This window comes from Melospiza georgiana, chromosome 29, assembly GCF_028018845.1.
Source record: "Melospiza georgiana isolate bMelGeo1 chromosome 29, bMelGeo1.pri, whole genome shotgun sequence".
In the NCBI taxonomy this organism is placed as follows: Eukaryota; Metazoa; Chordata; class Aves; order Passeriformes; family Passerellidae; genus Melospiza; species Melospiza georgiana.
Window position 1 is genome coordinate 590,674 of NC_080458.1, and position 25,182 is coordinate 615,855.

Below are 25,182 nucleotides of genomic sequence, written 5' to 3' on the forward strand. Positions count from 1 at the left end.
TGATTTGCTTTCTCTTGGCCTTGTTTTCCCTTTTCAAGAAATCTGGGTGATTTCTTAAAACACAAAGACATTTCAGCATACAAAACTCTATCCCATTTATCCTCCTATTTTAAAACAGTACTAACAGCAATGAAGTATTATAAATCTTTTTATTTTCTGAGCTGCTCCTACTGGCAGCCTTCTCCCGGTGAGCCCCTGCAAAAAAGGGCTAATTTAGGAACCTTTTTGCTCTGGTCAGTTCTCATTATTTATTTCTTCTTGCCCTATCTCGCTTCCACTCAAACCTTTTTACAGACCTTCACAGTAGTTTCTCAACTTTCCTCCTATACACACAGCTCCAGGTGGCAGGTATCGGATGTGGTTCCCACACACAAGTTCTAAGACCTTAGGTTCTGAATCCGCTTGACCAGAAACCTCTAATTTACATGTGCCCTGACACTTATTAGAACAGCAAAACCAGTGTTTCTCATAAACACCGCACTGCAATAATAACTGCACATCCAGCTTTTGCTCACAGGCCATTCCCATGTTCCCTGGGGAGACGGGGCAGCCAGAGCTGTCCCTGTGCCCAGGGGACAACCGCTGTCACCTCACACAGCATGCTAATCAAAAACGTGACATAGACACTATATTCTGAGCAAACAAAATATCAGTCTTTTCTAGTTCTCTTCTTGCACAATCTAATTAAGCCCTGTGTCTACTTACACTTGTTTTACTGCTTTGCAAAAAGGCTGTGCTAGTCACAGCCGAAATTCTGATATGCCCTCAGACACAAACACTCGCACCCGCACCTCCCCCTTTATCTCAAATTCGCTAGAGCCAAGGCTTGAATTGCTGTGAGGGGAGGAATTCTTGGAATTCCTTTAACTCTATCGTAATTAAGCATAAATCACCGTACTATAGTTCTCCTATGTAAAATGCCACTCTTGTTGCAACAAAATCTTAAAATCTCTACAAACACTACTATACAATCTGAGAATCAAATTACCACAATGCAGCGGAAGAAAATCACCACACAAAACCACTGGGAAAGGGCATATCTCTCAAAGTGCTTGCTTTTCTCAACACAACATAGCATACCATAATTCAGCATTTACTCACATCAATTTTCTTGGACACAATCAAAATCAAACATCCAAGGCAAAGGAACTCTCTGAGCTCATACTCACGGTTAAAATGTACCAGATCTACACAAATCACTACATTTAAACACGATAAATACCATCACTGACATTCTTCCACTTGCTTCTCTGCGGGGCACTTCTGTCCCTGACCCCGCAGCCTGCTGCAGCCGGCGCCTCAGGCCTCACTCGGCTGCTTCAAACACAGGTAGTACTGACCCCCCCCGCACTGTAGATTTATTCTCTTTTATACACCATACACTTATACACTTGCACGATTAGAAACACAGTGCACCGACCACACAATGCACACATTAACCATACAGCAACACAGTGTCCGGACATCACACACACAAACAAAGCACACACGGGCCCAACAGTTCTGCTCTATCAGAACTATGAACCCCCAACACACATACACGGGTTCACCCGGCTCATCCCCAGAGCCTCTAGCGGTTCTGCTCTATCAGAACTATGAACCCCCAACACACATACACGGGTTCATCCGGCTCACCCCCAGAGCCACTAGCGGTCTGCTCTATCAGAACGATGAACCCCATCTCTAATACAGCTGCTCTATCAGCTGAACCCAGACGTCTCTTGGGTGGTTTACTCCCTTGCTCTCCTTTCCCTCCCCTGGGGGCCCCTCAGTACATACCGTATCTTCCTCCGCAGGCCAGCAGGTCCTTGTCTGTCCTCGCAGGTGGCAAGTTGAGACGAGCGGAGCCCCACCAGGAAAAATCCTAGGGCGCGCCTTGGAGGTCCGTCTATCCCCCCTGCCCCTGCGGGGACAGAGAACTCCTGCCTTGGCTCGCCATAATGTTTTGCGGAGAAAAGAAGAAACCTCACAACTTTATAAAAGTTGTAAAGCCCGGTATGCTTTTATTACGACGCGCGCCTGACGCAAGTCCCCCAACAAGGCATGCGTACCTCTGAAGACCTCAGGTCGTCTTTTATCCCCCTCCCAAATGCATATGCATACAGTTTCACAATAAGTTCATACATATTCATTCCACGTGACATTTAGCACTAGTTCTTCTTTATCAGAGGAATTCCTAGGTCTGGGGCAGATCGACCTTGCGGTAATTTCTGTTTTTCTTTCTCTGTCTCCTTGCTGTCTCTGGAATGCGGCCTTTCCTTCAGCTTTGGCCCTACAGACCTCTCACCTCTCCCAGGCACTTCACCTAATTCAGAATGGATCCCCACTCCGTCTCAAAGCCGAGGCTCACTGCTGTTGCTGGCTGCAGACAGGAGGTGGCGCTGATGTCACGGCGGCAAGTTGTGTCTGGGCGCCGCCACTGAACGCGCTCCGCCAACCGTTTTCCGATCAGCGCCGGCAAGCCGTAGTGTTGTGGGAGCTGGATTGGCAGCTTTGGCTCCACACGCCGGCCGCTCTACATTCTCGGCGCGTGTGTCCCCCATTGCCGCATTGGTAACATTTGGGGTTTGTTCTCAAGCCTCCCTGTGTGACTGCCATTGAGCCGTTTCTGAGAGGAGCCAGAGCAGCTAACACTTGATTTTGCGTGGATTCTGCTTGCTTTTGCAGCCCTAATCCTAATTCCTTTAAGGCATCCACTAAGAATGCTTGTGAGGCTGTTGACTGTAATGCCATTCGCTCTAGCACTTCCTCAATGGTCCAATTTGCCCCCTGAGTGGCTAGCACCCTTTGCGTGGCCGGATGGCTATTCTGTAAGGCACACTGCTTCAATAGCGCCCCCTTCATGTATTCTGCAACTCCCGCCCGGTCTATAGCCGCAGCTCCTTTGTCAATAAAACCCCCAAACGATTCCTCTCTACCTTGTTTTATGCCCATGTACGCCGGCAGCCCTCCTGGATCTTTAATCCTGTCTATTGCAGCACGTACTAACTGCATGGCTTCTACAATCTTATCCGCTCCTGATATCAACTGTGCCTCCGTGTGCAAATATACCCCTAAGCCCATGAGCTCATCCACTGTCACTCCATGCAGTGGGTCCCCCTGAGCTCACTGTGTCGCAACTGACTCATTAGCCAAGGCTTGCCAATGTGCATTAAACAACAACTTCTGATGCTGAGTAAATATTAACCGCACTATTCCCCTCAAATCATTCAGGCACAAAATTTGCATATTAAAGAGATAATCCAGCATCTGCCTAACAGGTTCGCTTTTCACACTGAACTGACTAACTGTGGATCACAACTGAGATAACAACTTCCAGTCTAAAGGAGTATACTCCGCCAGATTCTGTGTGTGGTCCCCTGAGCATCATACTGTGGCGTGTATGTAACCGGACAGGCAAGAGCAGAAGTGGCCTCCATTGCCTCATCATCCCCCACTTGCATTGCCTCTTTTGCCAGAGTAGCCCAAGCCTCTCTCCTCTGTTTAGCCATCTCCCCCCATAGGTCACTGAGTGCCCCTGGGATAGGATTGTACTCTCTGAGAGTTTTGCACTGTTGGCACTTCTGTGCAGGCCGTTCGGGTGGGGGAGGCAGCAGGCTCGGCTCGCTCTCTCTGCGGGGGGTGGCGGGCTTAGCTCGCGTTCCCTGTGGGGGGGCGGCGGGCTTAGCTCACATTCCCTACGGGGGGGCGGCAGGCTCAGCTCGCGTTCCCTACGGGGGGGGGCAGCGGGCTCTGCTCGCGTTCCCCGCGATCCACCAACTCGTCCTCCTCCTCCGACAGAGGAGGTGCAGACAGCCCCCCCACGCCTGTAACAAGATCCTCCATACCACACTGTTGTGAACCCATCAATATTACCACCTTGTTTACCGAAAGTTTGAGAGGATCATCCTCACGACCATACCCTACATTCCTCTTATGAGCTCCTGTCGCCCTTTCTGCCACCTTACGCTCAGAAACATGTTGAAGCAGTGTATTGTGTACTACTCGCCATAGCTTGCCCAATTTCTTTGCTGTCTTATCATCTTCTAACACAGCTTCCCATAGTATATCCCCAAATTTTCTCCATTCCGTGAGTTCATGAACCGTATGTGGATTAAGGAAAGCCCCCTTAGCATAGCTGTAGGCTAACAACCCTGGTAGCTCCTTTTTTAAATCTATCCCCTTTACTCCTTGCCTTTCTAAATACGCGGCAAAAAGATCATATGCTGCTTGCCTATCCATACCTATTCGTGAGCGTGCTCTTTGCAGCTTTCCAGGCTCCAGCAGCATGTATGGCTTGAGTCACCGATGTGAACCCCAAGGGTGCTTCAAAATTCCAGCACCGTCCCGGATGCAAACAGGACCCAAGTCCAACTTCCTCGACCGTGGCGCGTCCTCTCCCTTTTTCTTTTAGTGTGAGACAAGGGGGTCAACGTTTGGGGTCACCATTTATTGAAGGAAGGAGACCAGGACACCACATGGTTCATCACAGGTTCAATTTATTGATTAGTTCAGCAACTTAAATACAGTGTCTAATGAGTCTCATACATATTGCAAAAGCTGAGCTCAGGATTGGCTATTCAGCTACATGTCAGCCTCGTGTAATCTAGCCTTTTGGTTACATTTCTGTGGTTAGCAAGCACAGCAGCTTCTGTATTCTTCTTATCCACAAGGACACTCTAGCCTTGAAGAGGCCTCTGCTCTAGCTAAGACTTCTTTACCAAATTGAATAAGCTGTGTCCCCTTTCCTCAAGCCACTCTGCGACAAAACTCTCCACAGCCCATGTCCCCTTGCTGGAAGGGTGCTGGGGAAAGATGAGAACTGGATGAGTCACGCCTGGGAGAGGTTTGCCTCACTAGCTCAGGCTCTTGTTTCCTTTTTCCCCTCTTCAGAGAAATTCGCCGTTTAGCCATCCACTTTTGTTCCACGGCTGCATTCTGCCTGCTCGCCCTGCTCGGCAAAGAGATGCCATACTGGGATTTCCCTGCCCTGGCATTCCTCGTGGAGGTGAGCCTCAAGGCCAGCGCTGCCTGGCTGAGCTGCCTCCCAGCCCTCTGGCCTCTCGCAGCCACAGCTGCCAGGACAGTGCCCGTGCCCTGTGCTGCTGCCTGGGCCCGGCCCTGTGCGCTTCTGGGCTCCTGCCGGCTGGCTCCCCTGTCACTGCCCTGTGCCTTTCAGGTCCTCAAGTGCCTGGACTTGAGCGAATGCAGTGACAGCGTTCTGGAGATCCTGGCACAGAACCTGCAGAGCGAGCACATGGCCAGGCGTTACTTGGCAATCCGAGGCCTCATAGTGCTGGGCAAGGATCCCTTGATGGTGAGAAGGGAGCAGTGGCTGAAGCCGTGCAGGCAGCGTGGGGCTGGGCAAAGCAGTTGCTTGGCATTGTCTGGGCTTTGGCCGCTGGGGCAGCTGCTCCCAGCTCTCCTGCCTCCCGCTTCAGCTGCCCCAGGGCTTTGAGACAGGCCTTTGGCCTCTGGGCCCTGCGGCAGCAGGGCAGCCTTTCACAAAGTGGTGTTCCGCACAGGCTGAAAAATGCAGAGCCTGACTGAAAGTCTTGTGGAGCTCCTGGAGGAAAATGACAGCGACATGATCAGGATGAGCATTCTTCTACTCAGATATTTGCTCCTGGATAATGGTGCTCCAATAGTCACCCCCATCGCCCTGCAGCTGGCTGAGATGCTCCTGCCACTCTTTGACAGCGTAAGGCTCTGTGCCCACAGCCACGGCCACTGGCTGCTGCCGGGACAGTTGGTGCCCTGTGCAGATGCAGGCCTGTGCCCTGGGGGGCCCGAAGCAGCTGATGCTCATGTCTTTTGCCCTTTCCTTTCATCCAGGATGATATCCAGGTGCAGCTGAGCTGCGTGGCTGTCTTTCAAGAGATGCTGTACCTGTTAACAGAAGCGGGAAGAAAGGCCCTCCAGTCCCACGTGCACCAGAGCCTGCTCCCTCTCTACTTCCACTGCCATGATGAGAATCAGATTGTTGTTGAGGTGAGCACTTGTGGTCACCTGCTGTCCTCCTGGCAGGGGCTTGGGCTGCCTCCTGCCCTGGCACCTTGTGGGCTGCAGCCTCCTCCAGTCTGTGCCATTGGAATGTTTTCCTGTGCCCTGGACTGTGGGGCCATCTGTGCATCTCTGCTGCTCTCCAGGCCTCCCGGGAAACGCTGCATTCCTCAGCCAGATTCCTGAAGAGGAGGGATATCGAACAAATGCTACACATGGATCAGAGCTTTGGCGAATGCCTGGTAAGAGCAGCCGAGAGCCCCCAGCCTCAGCATGGCCAAGGTCCCTGAGGGCGGTGCTCAGCGTGCGGGGCTGGCAGCTGTGCCCGCTGCTGCAGCCAGAGGCTGGGCGGGCGGGCTCTTCTCCAGGCTCCCATGGGCCAGAGCCAGTTGCCCATGGAACCCCGGCCCGGCCTGGCTGCGGGGCGGCACCGCGGGTCCCCGGGCAGCAGCTGGCCCTCTGCCCCTGTCCCTGGGAATCCTTGGCCAGTGGCTTCTGGCCGCGCCTCAGGGCTGTGCGGGCAGGGAAGGCTGGAGCTGGGTGCAGGCAGCACCCGGCCCAGGGGCTTAGCCCGCGCCAACCCTTCCCTCCTGCCGCTCTCTGCAGCTGGCAGAGGACAGGAGTCGAGCGGCCGAGCACCTGCGCCGGGCACTGCGCTACCTGCAGAGCCCACAGGAGCCCCTGCGAGAGGCGGCCATCAGGTTCATGGGTGAGTCCTGAGCCCGGGCTCCTTCCCCAGCCCGCCGCAGCTCAGCCCTGGCCCCGCCTGCTGCCCCAGCAGCGCCAGCCGGGCCCAGCGTCGTGCATCCCCGCCTGGCCTGGGCATTGCTGCTGCTGCTGCCCTCTGGCAGCCATGCCCTGGGGCGACAGCATGTGGCAAGGGCTGGGCTGAGCCCTGCCAGGCCAGCAGCCCATGTGGCCACAGCGCCGGCAGCACCGCTAGCAGGGAGCTGTGCCGCTGGGGCCGTGACAGGCTCTGTGTTCACAGGCATGGCCAGGCAGCACCTGAGGGGGCAGCAGAGAGCTGCAGCTGATCTGCACTGGTGAGTGAGGGCAGCGGGCTGACCCAGGGGCTGGAGGGGGCAGCTGCAAGCCCTCCAGCGGCTGCGGAGGGCTCTGCTCCGGTGAGATTTCAGGGCTACGTGTGACATTGGTGGCCAGCACCTTCAGGCTGATCCCCTTGCTCCCTGCTCCCTGCAGGCCATGGCAAGAGACGACTGGGATGGCCCTGGCAGGGGGCTCTACTCGGCTTCCTGCACATGCGGGATCTGACCTTGCCTCTGTTCCTCTCTCTTGCAGCCCTTGAAGAAATGGCATGTGACAGCAGTCCTGCAATCAGAGATGCTGCCATTGAATCGTGTATAGTTCTCCGGGCTGTACAGAGAGCACCCTACTCCCCATGGCGCAGGCTGCGAGATTGATTCCGCAGCGCATGGAGGAAATGGCCTCGTCTGTGCGGCACTGCTTTGCTGTTCTGCTGGAGCTCCCCAGGGAGGTGATCTGAAAGACTGTCTGCTGGGGCCATTTGAGCCAGCAGAAATTTTCTCTTTCTTCTTCAAGATTTTTGTAGTTTTATTTTCGTTGGTTTTCAGTATGTAAATATAGAATATCTTTCAATACACAGAGTCCCAGGATCTTTCTTTTCCTGCACCAGGTCTAGAAGGCATAGGGGAAGAGGGGGAAAGGGTGCTTGTGCACAGCCAGCTGCCCAGGCATGCAGTGTCACAGGGAAAATTGCCAGAAGCCCCTTGGCCTTTGGTGGTTCTGCTGAAGAGTTTGTGCTGCCCACAGAGCGGCTGGGCAGGGGCCAGAGCTGCAGGGATCCCTGCCAGAATGGTGCCTGGAGGTGGCCACAAGTCCTGTGCCAGGCGGGAAGGGCCACCGTGTCCTCCTGCCAGGGTGCTGCTGGCTGCCTTGCTGAGGGTTCCCAGGTGCCTCTGGATGGGGCTCCTCTGGAGCTGCTGTGGGGCTGCGGCGCTGCTGCCGGGAAGCTTGGCCAGGCTGGGGGAGACCCTGAGGGGCTGAGGCACTGCTAAGCCCTGAGCAATTGGCCAGCAGAGGCCATAAGCAGCCCCCTGGCAGCCGCCTTGATCCCGACAGCCGGCTGCTCTTGTGCTTCCAGGTTGGTGGCCAGTTGGAGGGACCTCCTGGAATCAGGCGTGGAACTCTGGTCCTGGCCTTTCAGGGCTCTGAGGCCAGCCGTTGTGGGGCTGGGCATGTGCCCTCCCTGTGCTCCAGACTGCAGCTTCCCACCCCTCAGCCTTAGGCATTGAGCTCCACTGCCTGATATCCAAGTCTTGTTCCTCTTGCTGTGGGGGAGGCTGAGCTCTGTGGCTTTAGGCCCCATGGAGCCAGAAGAGCAGCAGCTTTGAGCCCACAGGGGCCACAGAAAGGCCCTCTTAGACCACGGGCATTCCTGTCCTTCCCAGGCCAGGGACACATGAGAGTGCAGCGGGCACCTTCAGGGTGCCACGCTGGCTTTGCACTGGGCCACCTCCCTGTGCTGTGCATGGCTGGCTCTTTGCTTTGCTGCCCTCAGCCTTGTGTCGTCGTACTCCTCTGGCTGCCTGCAGCCAGGGGCAGCCTTATCAGGAGGGTGAAAGGCCCCGTCTCCAACATCTCAACAGGGGAAATGGAGCCCTCCCAGCCCTCAGCCTACGCTGTAAGCAGAGCAGAGCCTTTTCCCCAGCCCCGCTGGCTTTCTGCCTGCTTCTGGCCCCTGGCCACCACGACCCACTGCACTCGCTCTGAGTCACCTACAGCATGGCTGGTGCCTCTTGATTTGCTGACCCTGGGATGTGAGGCTCACTGAGGGAAAGGTGGCTGTCCCAATGCTGAGGGCACACGTGGCTCACTGAGCAGACTTGAGGCTTCCCCAGCAGCTTGCAGGTGCCTTATGTGTCATGTTACAGTGCTTGTGCTCCTGCCTCTTCCTGTCCCTCTTCTCACCCTCATCCAACCTGCACCCTCTGACCTACCTTCAATAAACCCTGTTGCATCAGACCCGGTGTCAAGGGCCCTCCTTCGGCTGCCGGTCGAGGGCACGTTACAACCTCCGGGCATGAGAGCAAGGTGGGCTGGGGGAGCTGGTCTCTCAGACCAAGAGGGAACGGCTCTCGACAGCACCTGCCCATGGACATTCCCCGCACCAAATAAAATCATCTCCAAGCTTAGCTAGTAAGCTAGTAAGGTATAAACCATTAATTGTCTGGAAACCTGGCACTAGTCTCTAAGTTCCATTAGGTTTCTTTATTGCTGATCTAGCAGTATTAAATTTTGACTCCCATTCTTCCAATAGTCCTGATGTCAGGAATTTATTGATTGTTGGCTCTATTCCTTTCCTAGCTTCTAATCTTCAAGGGTATTGCTTTCTAAATACTGGCCTAACTCTTGTCTGTAGCTCAATTTTCATAGGGTCTGCTCGTTTTGATTTTACCTGGGCTATGAGTATCCCATACTCTTAGGTACACCTGATTCAATACTTGCTCTAAATAGTTCTTCTTGTTTGTTGGTCTTCTGTCAATTGTCAGTCCTCTTGCTAAAACTGCTCATTTGTCTTCAGGTACCTTCCATTTAGGTTTTCTTTTTCTAAACAGAAGTGTTGCTGCCAAATTTTCAAGCAAATCCCTGCGTAGGACAGATTTGGGTGAGTTGGGTAAACAAAGAAACTGATGTATTCCCAGTTTCTTCTTGATTTTACATTGAAGTGGTTTCAGGAAGAAAACTTCTTCTGGCTGGCCTATAGTGGCTTCTATTGCTTGAGATAGTTTTCCCTTTTGGGTATCAGTTCTTGATTCAAGAGTGATAATGTGTCTCCACAATTTCTTAAAAATTCAACTTCTTTATCATTTTATCATTCTTTAGCTGTATTTTAACCGGTGGCCTGCTGGGGTAAGAATTGCCAGTCTTGGTCATTTCTTATCATCTAGAGTGGCTGCAAGAGTTTTGTGTACTTTGTCTGCTAACTCTGGGCACCGGAGTTATTTCCAGTGTCCTGATTTATTACATGATGCACATTGATTTGGCCCCAGCTTGGTCTGTGGCTGCTTTGAACCTCTTCTGCCTCTGATATTGTTGCCCCTGCCTCTGCTTCATCCAGAGGCATCCCACGTCCTCTCCCTGGTGCTCATCCAGAGCTGCCACCATGGCTGCAGGGAGCTCTTTTCCTTTTTCTCTCTCTTGATTATCATCCACTTTCTATGCTTTTCTCATTCATGCCTTTAAGTCTCTCATGACAGGCTCTTTCAGCTTCTCAAGTTTCTGCCTGACATCTGGGTTAGATTGCCCTGACATCAGGGAAACGCACTGCTGCTTTCCCATATCCGAGCAGGGATCCAGGGCTGTGCCTTTACGTGCAGCTGCTCAGAGCCTGTCCACAAAGTCAGTGGGTGACTCGTGCTGTCCCTGTGTAACATTCTCTATTACTGACCAAGTTATTGCTTTTGGAATGGCATTTTTTAATTCCAATGTGACTATGTCCTGGTATCTGGTTAACATTGCACAGCTGCCTGCATTGTTCGCGTCCCACAAAGTGCTTACAATAGGACACAGCTGGTCCACTGTACCTTGTAAGGCTCCACTAGCAATTTGTCCCTGCACACATGCTCTGGCTACCTTGATCACCAACTCTTCTGCTGGTTTTGTTAGCTCTGTCAACATGAAATCAGTATCACCTCAGTCTGGCTCTTGATTCTTGACTATGAACTCCAATCTTTTTGCCACTTCGCTAGGGTTTTCTCTATCCATTGTAGCTTTCTTGGTTTTATTCCTTGGGTTGCTTGTCACTGGGGGTCTCTGAAATTGTCCCCTCACTTGGGGACAATTATTCATCTCATCCTCACTGCCATTTGGCTTTCATTCAGGGGGTGGAGTGGTTGCCTGAGGGGGAGTGTACCTGAGCTGGCCTGGACTAACTCGGCTCTAAGTCTTGGACACCTAGAACACAATTTTCGTGGTGCATTGGAGCCAATTTCAAACATCTCTGCCCTATGCTGAATTCTTATCGACATCTCTTTCTTTTCTGCCTCTTATCTGTTTCCAAAGTAAGGACTAAAGGTCCTGTGGGGCCAAATCAAAGCCACATTCTTTCTGACACTCAGGTTTATTCTTCAGTATTACAGTGACCTGATGAGGTCGTCAGGGGTGAGAGAAGTGGACGAGAATCTTGGTTGATGATCAGAAGGCTGGATTTATTGATATATGATATATAATACATTATAACTTTACTAAAAAAATAAGGAGAGAAGTTGCAGAGGCTGCTGAGCTAAGAATAGAATAGGAAAGAATGAATAACAAAGTTCTGTGTCCAGCAGAAAGCAAGGACAAACTCTCCTTGTGAGTGGTTAGCAAATCCAAACACTCACAGAAGCCCAATCACCGCTGCACCTGTTACATTCCACACCAGCCGATAACAATTGTTTACATTCTTCTTCTGGGGCCTCAGCTTCCCAGAAGATGAACAAATCCCAAAGAAAGGATTTCTATGAAAAAATGTCTGTGACAATCTTCAGGGTAAAAAAACATGTCTGCATATATCACAGGATCTCATTTTTCTTCTTGTCTTAAAAATAGCATCAACTGTAACAGTGTATTGTAAAGTTCCATTAGGGGGTGACTTCTCACCACTTTCTAATGGATACTAAGCCTACCACTGGGAAGAGTATTTCATCCGATTACCTTTCCTTGAAAAAATACCCTCTGGGATTCCTCCCAAAGCTTTCTCATCTGCTAAATTACATTCTAGTGTACTCTTTTTAATACCATCTTTACTTCTTGTGTTATTCATTCTTCATGCTATCTAAATTTCCAAACTTGTCAGGATGTATTAGTACTTCTCTTTTCCTTCCCTTTATCCCCTGTAGACTACACTTAACACACACGGGCTGTCTCTGAGTCATCCAGCACCAATGTTTTCTTTATAGTTTTAAAAATCAATGAAAACAAAAGCATTCCATGTGTGGTAAATAGGTATGATTCATGCTGATAAAATTTTAAAAGTAATCAATATCGATACAGAAATTTATATTTGGAAGTAATAAAACATTTAAAAGTTGTAATGCCAAAAAAGAAAGAGATAGGAGGGGTTCCACCCCCACTCCTTGGAGATGTTCAAGGAGAAGAGATAAAAGCAAGAGATAACAGTTACTAAAAATTAACAAAAAGAAGGGAAAATCTGATTGGGTCCCAGGAAAATGCCTGCTATAAGAGATTTATTGCTTTGATGCTTAAATGGAGTATTATGTTAGTTTTGGCTTACCTTGTACTGGCTTGGTGCTCATGTGTAACCCAAAGGTGAATTAAAGTGCCTAGAGGAACAGAAGAGGCCTTCATCAGTGACGACCTCCAAGGACTTGTGAGACCATCAAAACAAGTGGTGGAGCATGCACGGTAAAGGTGGTGATGAGGGCAGAGGTAGAGGTGTGATGAAACGAAAATGGGAGGAGTTGACATCGATACATGGCATATAAGGGGTAATCTTCACTTGACAAGCTCCTATGTAAGGTGGCAAGGGTCCAAGAGCCCTGCACTCCGTACCCCGTGGTTATCTTTTTCTTACAGGCTATTATTGGAATGAAATTATCTCTTATTTTTAGTCCAATTTGATTAAATATTTCAAGTGTATCCAATTTTATATATTTTCTAAACTATTCAATTAAAATTGCTGCTACCTCTAATATTGTTTGGTTTTTTGATGATGGGATAATTGGTCAAACATAACAATATGGAAAAACAGGCCTGGGAGCCTCCCTCACGACTGCTTACCACACAGCTCATCTTTGACATGGGCGCTTCACCTTTTATACCTCTGGGGGTTGCATCAGCCAACCCTGGCCCCTCCCAAAGTCTGTCAGTCAACTCTTCTTTGCCGTTTATTGGTGGAGATTGCTTTCCTGCAACTTGATTGGTGGGTCAGGTGGTGCCATGCTGTGCCCTCCAGTAGCAATGAGCTTTTTCATTCTCAGCTGCCCTGTAGGAGGGGCACAGGTACACGCCTTCCTTTTACTTCTCCTAAACGACCCAGGCTGTCCAGTGGCGACAATACAGAGGATGGGGAAAGGGGACTGTGAGGAGAACTGAGGGCATCTAAACAATAAACTACAATAACATTCCTATACATCAATAAAACTTCTCTTAATATTCACACAATATTCGTTCCTTAATTGTTAGAGCCAATCATCTCATTATTCATCTATAACAATTTTTATTTTTGTTTTTACATTTTCCTATTCCTACTCCCATATCTTTACCTGAGAGCCCCTTAATTCCAAAATTTTAATAATTCAGAGGGAAGGGGTTTATATTTTCCATTTCCAGAGAAGCTCCTTCCTTCCTTAACAGACACCTGTCTTTCAAACCAAGATAGAGCCCCAAAAATCCTGCAAATCCCACAAATATTTGCATAAAAACCTGACCAGGTTCCTCCTTCCTGAGCCAATCAGGGCAGACCTGAACAAACAAAAACCATTTCTCCTGGTTTAATGAAAAAGCTGCGTTTTGGATCCCATAAGAGGGACAAGGGTCCTGTGCCCCCTGCTACTGGGGGAGGGAGTGGGGAGCTCCTGGGGGTACTGGGAGCACTGGAATGGGGAGCTCTGGGCAGCCCCATATGGGACCCCACACTCGTGGCCACCCCCCATGGCACGGTGGGCACCCACGGGAGCTGGGGGGCGGACACACAGTTGGAGGGGCCCTCAGGCAGGAACCTCCAGTGCCCCCAGTGCCCCCAGTGTCACAGCATGTTCTCCTACATGTCACTGGGGTCCTGTTGTTGCCCATGGGGTCCTGACAAATCTGCATTGGTCACCTGGGGGGATGTGGCACAGGGGGGCACTGCAAGAGACACCGGATGGGGGAACCTGGATGGGAGGTGACACCCCTAGGATGACATGTCCCTGTCCCCCCACCTGTACTCACTCCCTGCCTTCTTCTTTCGCACGACCTGGCTGTACAGCAGCTCCCCTGCCTTTGGAGGGACCGAGGGCACTGGGGGGGCCCTGCAAGGATAAGGGGGTGTCTGTGGGGGTGTAGGGGGTCATAATGAACATAAAATGGGGGTTCAGGCCTGGACCCCCCACTCAACTTTCCTGCTGTTTTCTGAGGGCTGCAAAGGAAAGAGGGGAGGGGTGACTGTGGAGCCCTCAGGGCCTCTGAACACCCCTGAGACTTCTGACTGCCCCCAGGAGCCTGGTGCATCCCTGAAGCCCCTAATGAGCCTTGAATCACCCACCGAATCCACTGAGACCCCAAACTCCTCCAAACCCCTGACAGAACCCCCAGTGTCCCTGCACGACCCTGCAGGACCTCCCCAAATCCCCCAGGACCCCCAGGTGAGATCACTAGGGATTCAGCTTCACCCAAGTCAGGAGCTGTTGGTGCTACCCTCTGGACCTCAAACTCTGTGGGGGTTTCACCCCAGTCCCTGGGACCCCCATTCCCCCTCATTGTCACCCACCCAGGTGGTGCCACCAGTGCCAGCCCCTGATGACAGCCAGGAGCAGAACCAGGAACAGCAGGGACCTGCAGACCCCTGCGGCCACTGCTGAGGACAGAGAGGGACACATCAGGGTCACCCAGAACCCCGGGGGTCCTGCACCCCCCATGTGACCCCAAGTGACCCCACCTGTGTCCTGTTCCTGCGCTGTCACCTCCAGGGCCAGCTCTGGGCTCAGTGCCTGGTGCCCGTCCTGTCCCAGCTGGTTGGTGGCCATGCACTGGTAGGTGCCTGAATGTCCCACATCGACAGCCCTGAGCTCCAGGAGGGGACCTTGGGCCACCTCCTGCCCATTGTGCTGCCAGGTGAAGGTGACAGGGGCTGAGCCCCCCTGCACCGAGCAGCGCAGGGTCACGGGGTCACCTGCACACACCCGGTGTGACAGGGGACTGAGAGTGATGGTGGCATTGGCCACGGGCACTGTGGGGACACAAACAGGGCTGGCACCTGGTGAGGTTGATGGGGGTGCCATGGTGGGGTCACCCCCAGCCTGACGGTCCCGCTCACAAAGGACAGTGACATTCAGGGGGACACTCTCAGCCATGCTGTCTCCACTCTGGTAGTGGCCGCTGCCCTTGTCCCCAGTGTGGTGCAGCTCCAGGAAGGGCCAGTGCCAAGCGGTGCCCCCGAGCCCTCCCGGGAACCAGGAAATGGACAGGTGACCTGTCCCTGTGGCCACCGTGCAGCTCAGCACAAGGCTGTGCTGACAGAGACACCCCCGAGGGCAGAACCCCTGCGGGAGGGGGTGACACCAGGGACATTGAGGGACTTGGGGGAAGGTCAGGGAGGGGCAGGGAGAGACCAGTGAGGGAAAGGAGAGGAGGTGCAGAGCTGGGGCGGGGGAGGCTTGGATAGGTACCCCAAGGAAGGATGGGGGGTTTAATGAGGGGACACATGGAGCAGGAGATGGGAGGACCCCAGTGCAGATATGGAGACCCAGAGAAGGTATTGTGGGACTTGGAGACTGCAGGGAAACAGCAGAGAGGGGTGGGGTTGACTCAGAGATGGGTGAATGGACCCAGTGAGGGATGGGGGGAATGGGGCAGTAATGGAGGTACCCAGGCAGGGGGCCCAAGGAGGCCGTGGGGGCTCCCTGTGCCCATCTCTGCATTCACTGGGCACCGTGACACGGAGCAGGGCACTGCTGTTCTGCACAGCCCCCACCTCGGAGTGCACCTGGCAGCTGTAATTCCCTGAGTGGGAGACCCCCACGGCGAGCACCAGCAGCTGCAGGGACCCCTGCCGGCCCCCCACCACCGTCCCGTCCCGGTAGAACACATGCAGGAGGGGGGCTCGGGGCCCCAGGGGTTGGGGGTGCTGAGGCAGCTGAGAGTCAGGGGGGACCCCTCGGTGGGCTCAGAGGGACCCTCCAGCACCGGCACAGAGAAGAGCTCTGGAAAGGAGAGGGGAGGGAGATTTGTGAGCCCGAGTCACTAGGGAGGGGCTGCGGGGGGGGGTTGGAGTGGCAGTTGTGGGGTGCTCACCATGCTCTGTCACTGTCACTGATTCTGACTTCTCCCATCCCCATGATACCCTGGATTTCACCATGCTCCCACAGCTGTAGTGGCCGCTGTGTTGCAGATGCAAAGGGGACAGGGACAGCTTGGTCCCATTGCAGAGCTCCTGCAGTTTCTTCTCCTCATGGTAGAAGGACACTGATCTGACCGGGTTGTCCCGCCAGCACCGGCAGCACAGTGTCACCATGTCATCCTCCAGCAGCGCCCGCACTGGCACCTGCAGCACCAATGGGGCTGTGGGACACGGGGGTCCTGTTACACCTGGCGGGTCCCAATGCCACCACGAACCCCGTATTGGCTCACACACAGAGCACCAGGGATCCCCAAATCCACAAACAGGGTCTGCCAGCACTGGGATGCTCTGGGATGCCCCCAGAGTAGGGGACAGGCTCTGGTCACACAGGAGGTGACCCATGGAGCGGAGCCCACTCAGAGCCCTGGGGTCACTGCTGGTGCCAGGATGGGGACACCCAAACCCTCCTCACCATCTAAGATTGTCACGGTGGGGCTGAGCCCAGTGCTGAGTCTCTCACATGTGTAGTTGCCTCTCTCAGTGACAGTGAGGTGGTTGTGTCCCCCCCTGCCTCTAGCGCCGCCAATTCTTGTACCAGGTGGTAACACCAGTGTTCCCCGAGCCCTGGCAGGTCAGTGTCACCCGGTCCCACAGCACCGCCAGCCTCCAGGGGGGCTCCATGAGGAGTTGGGTGGTCTGGGCACCTGCGGGTGACAGGAGACACCAGCCTGCCAGGGCTAGCGTGGGGCTGGAGACAGCAGGGTGGGGACATGGCATCCCCTGAGGACTCACCAGTGAGGCCGCGGGTCTGGGCTGGAAGGGAGAAGGGACAGGGCTGGATTGGGGTGGCACAATGGGGACAGTTGTGTACGTGGGGAATGGGTCATAGAGGCTGCCCCTGAACTATCCCCATGGTGACATTGGTGTGGCACAGATGTCTGGATGGGGACACTGTGCTAGCACAGGTCTCCCCTGCCAGCCCCATGGCCTCTGTCTCCATGGCCCATCCACATTGTGCTTGTCTTCTTTTCCCTGTCCCTGCATCCCTGCATCCCTGTGTCCCTGTCCCCACAGCTGCCCCAGCCCCAGGATGTCTCTCCCCACATTCCTATCCGTCCAGCCCTGTTCACCCTCTCCTGTCCCCACGGCCACCCCATGACCCCGGTCACTTCAAGCTCTGGCTTTGCTGGCATTGGGAACCTCAGGGAACCCTACAGGCCCCCTCTGCCCCCTCCCCACCACTCTGCCTCACCAGCGCCCATCACCGGGGTACTATCAGCCTGGCCCGTGCCCGGGGCACTCACCCCACAGGAGTAGTGGCACCTTCCCGGCCATCCTGGTGTCCCCAGCCATGTGCACTGGCTGTCACTCACTGCTGTGGCCACCGCTCCCCTGGCTGGCGGCTCTTTGGATGAAGGGGAAGGAAGCGAGGTCAAGTCCATCCCCATGTGCTGGTGGCACCTGGTGGGGGCAGGGTGGCCCCAAGCTGGGGACAGGCTGTGGGCAGTGTGGGGACATGCTGGGGACAAGGAGGTCGCTAAGTCGGTGGGACATGGGCTTCCCAGGAGCAGGGGGGCGCTCAGGGGGTTTGGGGAGCCAGGGATGGGTGTCCAGGGGAATGGGGGGTCCAGAGAATGGGGATCCAGGTAATGGGTCCATGGGGAACTGGGGTCCTGAGGACGAGGAGCCCTGCTGTGAGAGTCTAAGATGGTGAGGGGGGTTTGGGTGTCCCCAGCCTGGCACACACAGGGACCCCGAGGGCTCTGAGTGTGCTCCGCTCAAGGGGTCACCTCCTGTTTGACCAGAGCCTGTCCCCTGCTCTGGGGACATCCCAGAGCATCCCAGTGTGGGGGGATCCCCATGTTGGATCTGGGGATCCCTGGTGCTCTGGGTGTGACCCAATGGGGGGTCCTGGTGCCATCAGTTGCGGCAGGACCCCTCTGTCCCCCAGACTTGCTGGTGCTGCAGGTGCTGTTGGGGGCGCTGCTGGAGGGGGACACGGTGACACTGCGCTGCCGGTGCTGGCAGGACATGTCGGTCACTGGAGTGCAATTCTACTCTGGGAACAAAGAGGTGGAGAGGTCCCTCAATGGGACTGAGGTGTTGCTGTCCCCTCTGCAGCTGAACCACAGCAGCCACTACAGCTGCAGGGGCTTGGTGGATTCTGAAATGTCACCATGCGCACAGTCAGAACCAGTGACAGTGACAGTGCACGGTGAGCACCCCCATGGCTAGAACTCCAATCTCCTGACACCCCCAAAGCCACTTCCCAATGCACTAAGAGTCACAGTCCTCACCTCCCCTCTCCTTCCCAGAGCTCTTCTCTGTGCCGGTGCTGGAGGGTCCCTCTGAGCCCACCGAGTGGTTCCCCCTGACTCTCAGCTGCCTCAGCACCCCCAGACCCCTGTGACCCCGAGCCCCCTCCTGCACATGTTCCACCGGGACGGAACGGTGGTGGGGGGCCTGCAGGGGTCCCTGTAGCTGCTGGTGCTCGCCGTGGGGGTCTCCCACTCAGGGAATTACAGCTGCCAGGTGCAATCTGAGGGCGGGGCCGTGCGGAAGAGCAGCGCCCGGCTCCGTGTCACGGTGCGCAGTGAGTGCGGGTATGGGCACGGGGAGCCCCCACAGATGCCTTGGGTCCCCTGCCTGGGGATCCCCATATCCCCCAGACACCTTTCCTGTTTTCCCCCACCTCTGCCCTGTGTCTCCTCACCCTTACCTGATATAACCCCATCCTAAACATTCCCCATCACACCCATCCCCCCCACCCCTATCCCCCCACACCGGCTGCCAGGCCCTCCCTGTGGCCTCAGCCCTGTCTGTGTCCCTGCAGTGTCCGTGGCCATTGTCACCATCACCCCTGGTCCCCAGGCACACCAGGTGCCTGTGGGTGACAGCGTGACCTGGCACTACTTGGTGCAGGTGGACTCAGCCCCTGTCACCTTCACCTGGCTGCACAACGGGCAGGAGGTGGCCCAAGGTCCCCTCCTGGAGCTCAGGGACATCGATGTGGGACATTTGGGCACCTGCCAGTGCGTGGCCACCAACCAGCTGGATGGGCACCGCGTGTTCCGGGCACTCAGCCCTGAGCTGGCCCTGGAGGTGTCACCTGGCTCACCCTGGGTCACAGGTGGGGTCACACAGGGTTTCTGGGGTGTTCAGGACCCCCATGGTTTAGGGTGACCCAAATTTGTTCCCCTCTGTCCCCAGCAGTGGCTGTGAATGTTGGCAGGACCTGCCTGTTCCTGCTCCCATCCCTGCCAGGCCTGGGGTTCTGGGGACCCAGAGGGTTCAGGGCACCGGGGGGTTGGGGGCCCTGCATTGGTGCAGAAGTTCTGGGGGGTTCAGGGGTGGTCAGAGTGTCCGGGGAGAGTCAGGGGTCCATTGGGAATTGGGGCTGCAGTGGGGATTTGGGGGTCCCGTGTGTGATGGGAGCTGCCGAGGTCCCAGGAAGGTTCAACGGTCCCGGTGTCCCCATGGTCACCCCCTCCCCTTTCCCTTGCAGCTGCCAGGAAGCTCCAGGAGAGTGAGTGGGGGTCTCTGGCTGGGACTCCCCTTTCCCACCTCCCCAGACACCATCAGCACCCCCCTTATTCCCACAGGACCCCCCCAGAGGAGGAGGCTGCGCTCAGTGCCCACATCAGGGGCACTGAGTGCTCAAGGACTGAGTATAAGGGAGGCAGGAACACATCACCCACTGGTGTCACCTCCACCCAGGTCTGCACCACCGGTGTCTCTCTCAGGGCCGTCATGGGTGTCCCACACCCATGCCCCACCTCGGGATCCCCAAGTGACTAACGCAGAGCTGTCGGGATCCTAGGAGGGACAGCGGGACCTCTGTGATTACGATGACGGTGACCTGCTGTGACACTGGGGGCACTGGGGGCATTGATTCCCCTCAGGGGTCTCTTCTCCTTCTTCACAGCACATCATGGGGCTCCTCATTCCCCCTCCCAGTTCTGGGGAAGCACACAATGTTTTTCCCTCTTATTGTACCCAAAATTCTGTTTTCCGGTCAAACTGCGTGAGAAAAAAGGCTCGCTCATCAAAATTTAAAAATGTTTATTAAGGAATAAAAGGGACAGTAAACAGCATGCTGGGTGCCTGGAAACTGCCAGAGGCACATGGTTAACTACAGCAATTCTCCTTACATAGCTTTTCATTGTAATGATGAAATACATACTCAAGTGGGTTATACATATTCAAACAATCTTTCCAGTTTACATGTTCTGGGAATTTTTTTGCTTGGTTTGACCCTTCATTCATTCTCATCAAGTACATGCCATACTGCAGATTAAATTTATATATTTTATGTCCTCACAAGGCCCCCCTGTTCTGTGGTTTGACAGTTCTTGATAACAGAAGGGTCAGTGGTAAATTCCTCTTTGCATTCTGTCTTTTGATATTTTTTCACTTGCTACTTTTCAATGTGTTCTTCTCATACAGATGAGATACACCACCAGAATATTAAATCCACATTAGCTATTTCACAAATTATCTGAGTTATTTTCACCTTTGTCACTTAGTTACACAAATAAAGGCATTAGCTACTTCTGCAACACTTAATGTTGTAATACACAGCACATTGTCTCTATCTTGATCTTTTGGGAGAGCCTAAACTATTATGTATTTATCACACTTAAATATATATTCTACACAGGGATTAGGGTAAAAAGGCTAAAAATTGTAGTGTATCAAAAGCAGTTAAAAAGTGATTACAAACAGTATTATATCAAAATAATTTGGAAAAACCAATATAATAGTTAAAGCAAATTACTACAAAGTTATTCATAACAGGGGGAAGGTATATTGAAGGGTTTATTTGACTTATCCTTTTCCTGCTCTGATTTTGACAGCAATAAATTCAATTCATATTTCTAATTCCAAGGCAGTTTTACCCGTGACAGGATTTGATGAGTGATCTCTCCCGGTCCTTGTCTCAACCCAGGAACCTTTTGCTCAATTTTCTCTCCCCATCCAGGTGCAGAGGGCAGTAAGAGAGCGGCTGTGGTGGGTGCCGGGCATCCGGCCACTGTCCATCCATGGCAAGGCAGGGAGGAGGAGGAGGGTCCAGGTCAGGCTGTTGAGCAGATTGGTGTGGGATTTGCAGTAGTTTTGTGGTTCTTTCAGTCCCTTACCAAGAGGAGCAAATGAACAATTGCTGCATTTCTGGACTGGTTCCCTCACAGCTGCCCCTGCAGGGCTGGTTTCCAGCCAGCCCTGCTCTGAAAACTACCAAAGGCCCTCACAGAGCCACTGCTTGGGCTCCCTTTGGGTTTTGTTCTTCTTGCAGGGCTGAGCAAACCACAGGCAGTTCTTTTTCCCCCATAGAATTCTCACCTCGGCAGCAGCTCCACACACCCAGACCCTCTCAGAATCTGCCTGCGGTGACCCCCGGGCCACCAGCACCTGGTGGGGGCTGTGTTAGGCTCTGGGTCACCCCAAAATCTGAGGCACTCAGGGAAGGAGCTGGGACCTATGGGTCCGCCCAGCCACTGCCTGTCCCTGGCACTTCCTTTCCGCTGGAAATCAAATCATGAGTACCCCATTTCTTATCTCCCCACCCTCCCAGGGAGCCATATCCCAGTACTGACATTCCCCAAGATATCCATGTCCCAGGACTCCTCCTTCCCAAGGAACCCTCTCCTACTCATTCCATCCCCTGAAATCCTCCTTTCCTCAGGACCTTGATTTTCCCAGGACCTCCCATTCCCACGGGAACTCCCAATCCCCAAGCATCCCCATCCCATGACCCCACATCCCTGGAGCCCACGTTCCTCTGGGACTCCCATCCCTGAGCCCCCGAGGCATGGGACCCCCATTCCCATGGCAACACCATCCCCAGTGACTCCTCCTCCTCAGCACCCCCATTCCCAGGGACGCCAATTCCCCAGGGACGTTCCATTCCTCTGGACACTCATTCCTGGGACCCCAGACCCTCTGAGCCCCACACTCCTGGGAACCCCATGTCCCACTGTGTCACACCCAGCATTGTCCTCATCCTGTCCCCACCCTGCCCACAGCCTGAGCTCAGCTTGTGGCCACCATGCCCCACCAAGGGCCACCTACACATAACGTGACCTTGCTTCCTTCCCCTTTGCCCAAAGAGCCACCACCCAGGAGACAGCCACCACTGGCAGCTGTGACAGCCAGTCCACATGGCTGGGGACACCGGGATGGCCGGGAAGATGGTGCTGCTCCTCTGAGGTGAGTGCCCCGGGCATGGGCCTGAAGCGCCAGAGATGGGGAGGGAGGGGGCACAGGAAGCCTGCCAGGTCCCCTGAGGTCCCCAATGCCAGCACTGCCAGTCCATGTTACCCACAGTGGACCTGAGTGGGAACGGGTATGGAGGGTGGCTTTGGGGACAGGAACAGGGGGCAGGAATTTGGGGATGGGGATGTGGGGACAGGAATGTGGGCACTGGCACCTTTGGGCTCAGGTAGCTCTGGTCATAGGGACAAAGGAACTGGGATGCAGGGACTGGAGGGGACAAGAACAGTGATGATGTGGCCATGGGGATGGGATCATGAACTGGTGGGGGTGACCTGGGCCAGCATGGGCTGTCTCTGTGGTGTCCTCATGCCAAGGGTGTCCAAACTGTCCCCATGTTCTGCCTCAGCCCAGGGTGGCCTCGGTGTCCCTGTTCCCAAGGCATCTGTGCCACAGGGATGTGATGCATGGGTGCCTGTGACACAGACATCTCCCCCTGCCTCTCCAAATCTTTTGGGGGCCACACTCATGCACTTATTCACAAGAACTGCTCTTCCCACGGGGACAGTTTGGCGACAATTCTCACACCCTGTACCCCTGTGTCTCCTTTCCCACACTGCCACCCTGTCCCTTCTCCCTTCCAGCCCAGACCCTCAGCCTCGCTGGTGAGTCCTCAGGGGATGCCATGGCCCCACCCTGCTGTCCCCAGCCCCACACTGGCCCTGGCAGGCTGGTGTCTCCTGTCACCCACAGGTGCCCAGACCACCCAGCTCCTGGTGGAGCCCCCCGGAGGCCGGCGGTGCCGTGGGACCGGGTGACACTGACCTGCCAGGGCTCGGGGACTGCCGATGCCACCACGAGGTACAAGGACAGGCAGCACTGTTGGCAGGGACACAACACTGTCCATGTCACCAAGAGTGGCATCTACACGTTTGACAGACCCGGCAGTGGGCTCAGCCCCCCCATGAGACTCCTAGATGGTGAGGAGGATTTGGGTGTCCCCAGCCTGGCAGCTCGAGGGCTCGAGGGCAGCTCGGGGACCTCGAGGGCTCTGGGTGGGCTTTGCTCCATGGGTCACCTGCTGTGTGACCAGAGCCTGTCCCCTGCTCTGGGGACATTCCAAAGTACCCAGTGTGGGTGGAACTTGTGTTGAAATCGGGGAGCCCTGTGCACAGGGTGTGACCAGACGGCGGTGTGCCAGTGCTCTCCCCCAGACTGGCTGGTGCTGCAGGTGCTGGCACAGGTACTACTGGAGGGGGACACAGTGACACTGCGCTACCAGGGCTGGCGGGACAGCACGGTCACCTTGGTGTCCTTCTACCAAGAGGAGACAGAACTGGGGGGGCTCTGTGGTAGACCGAGCTGTTCCTGTCCCCTCTGCAGCTGCACCACAGTGGCCACTACAGGTGCAGGGGCTGGGTGGGATCCTGGGCGTGGCAGGAGTCAGTGCCAGTGCCAGTGCCAGTGCATGGTGAGCACCCCAGAGCCCCCCTCCCCCAACACCCCCCACAGGCCCTCCCCAAAGCCTCGGGCTCACAAATCCCCCTCCCCTCTCCTTCCCAGAGCTCTTCTCGGTGCCGGTGCTGGAGGGTCCCCCAGAGCCCACCGTGGGGTCGCCCCTGACTCTCAGCTGCCTCAGCACCCCCAGCCCCCGAGCCCCCCTCCTGCACGTGTTCCACCGGGATAGGCAGGTGGTGGGGGGCCCACAGGGGTCCCCGCAGCTGCTGGTGCCCGCTATGGGGGGCTTGTCCTCGAGGAATTGTAGCTGTGAGGTACGCCCCGAGGGCGGGACCATGAGGAACACCAGCGCCCGGCTCTGCATCACGGTGCCCAGTGAGTACAGGGATGGGCACGGGAGCCCCCAGAGACCCCCCCTGATCCCCTGGTTGGGCACCTCCATGTCCCCCAGACACCTTTCTTGGGTCCCTCCACATCTGCCCTGGGTTCTCTCACTCCTCCGTGATGTGACCCCATCCCCAACATCCCCCACAACACCCATCACCCTGTCCCTATCCCCCCTACACATGCTGCCCTCCCTTTGCCCTCAGCCCTGTCTGTGTCCCCGCAGTGCTTGTGGACAATGCCATCATCACCCCCAGTGTCCTGGAGGTGACACTGCTGGAGACAGGGACACACAGCGACACAGGTGGGGTCACACAGGGTCACCAGGGAGTGCAGGACCCTTGGGGTGATGGGTGACCCTGATGTGTCCCTCTCTGTTTGTTGCAGTGGCCGCAGGTGTCAATGGGGCCCTTTTGTTCCTGCTCCTGCTTGTGGGTGTCATGGTGGCCTGGCACTGGTGGCACCGTGTGGGTGGGTGACAATGAGAGGACAGGGGTCGTGGAGAGGGGTGGGAAGGCCCCCAGAGAAGGGAGGCCCTGGGGCGGCACCCACAGCCCCTGACTTGGGCAGGGCTCAGCCCCCAGTGGCCATGGCTCAGAGCCCTGGGGAGCTGTTGGAGGGTCCTCCAGGGATGTTGGGGGTTCTATCAGGGGTTCCCCACCCTGCCAGGCTCGGGGTTCTGGTGCCTCAGGGTGTTGGTGCAAGTGGGGTGGGTCAGGGATACTTGGGGGGCCTGGGGAGAATTGTGTGTCTGGTGGTGGTTCAGCATTGCCAAGGGTGGATGGGGCTGCCTGGGTCTCCAAGGTCACCCCTCCAATTTTCCTTTGCAGATGCCAGGAAGCACCAGGAAAGGTGAGTGCAGCCTCCAGCCATGATACACCTTTTACTCAAACCCTGAGCACCTCCCATCCCCTTCCACACACCCCCTTATTCCCACAGGGCCCCCCGAGACCCCCTGGCACCCCCAGTGGAGGATCCTCAGGCGATGTACATGGAGGTGCAAGGGCAACCGTGGGAACCCAGTGACATCTATGACAATCAACACCAACAGTTGTGATGCTCTGGGAAGCGGGAGGCACTGGGTGACACTGGGGGTGCTCCCTCCATGCCTCCTGTGGTTTCCCATC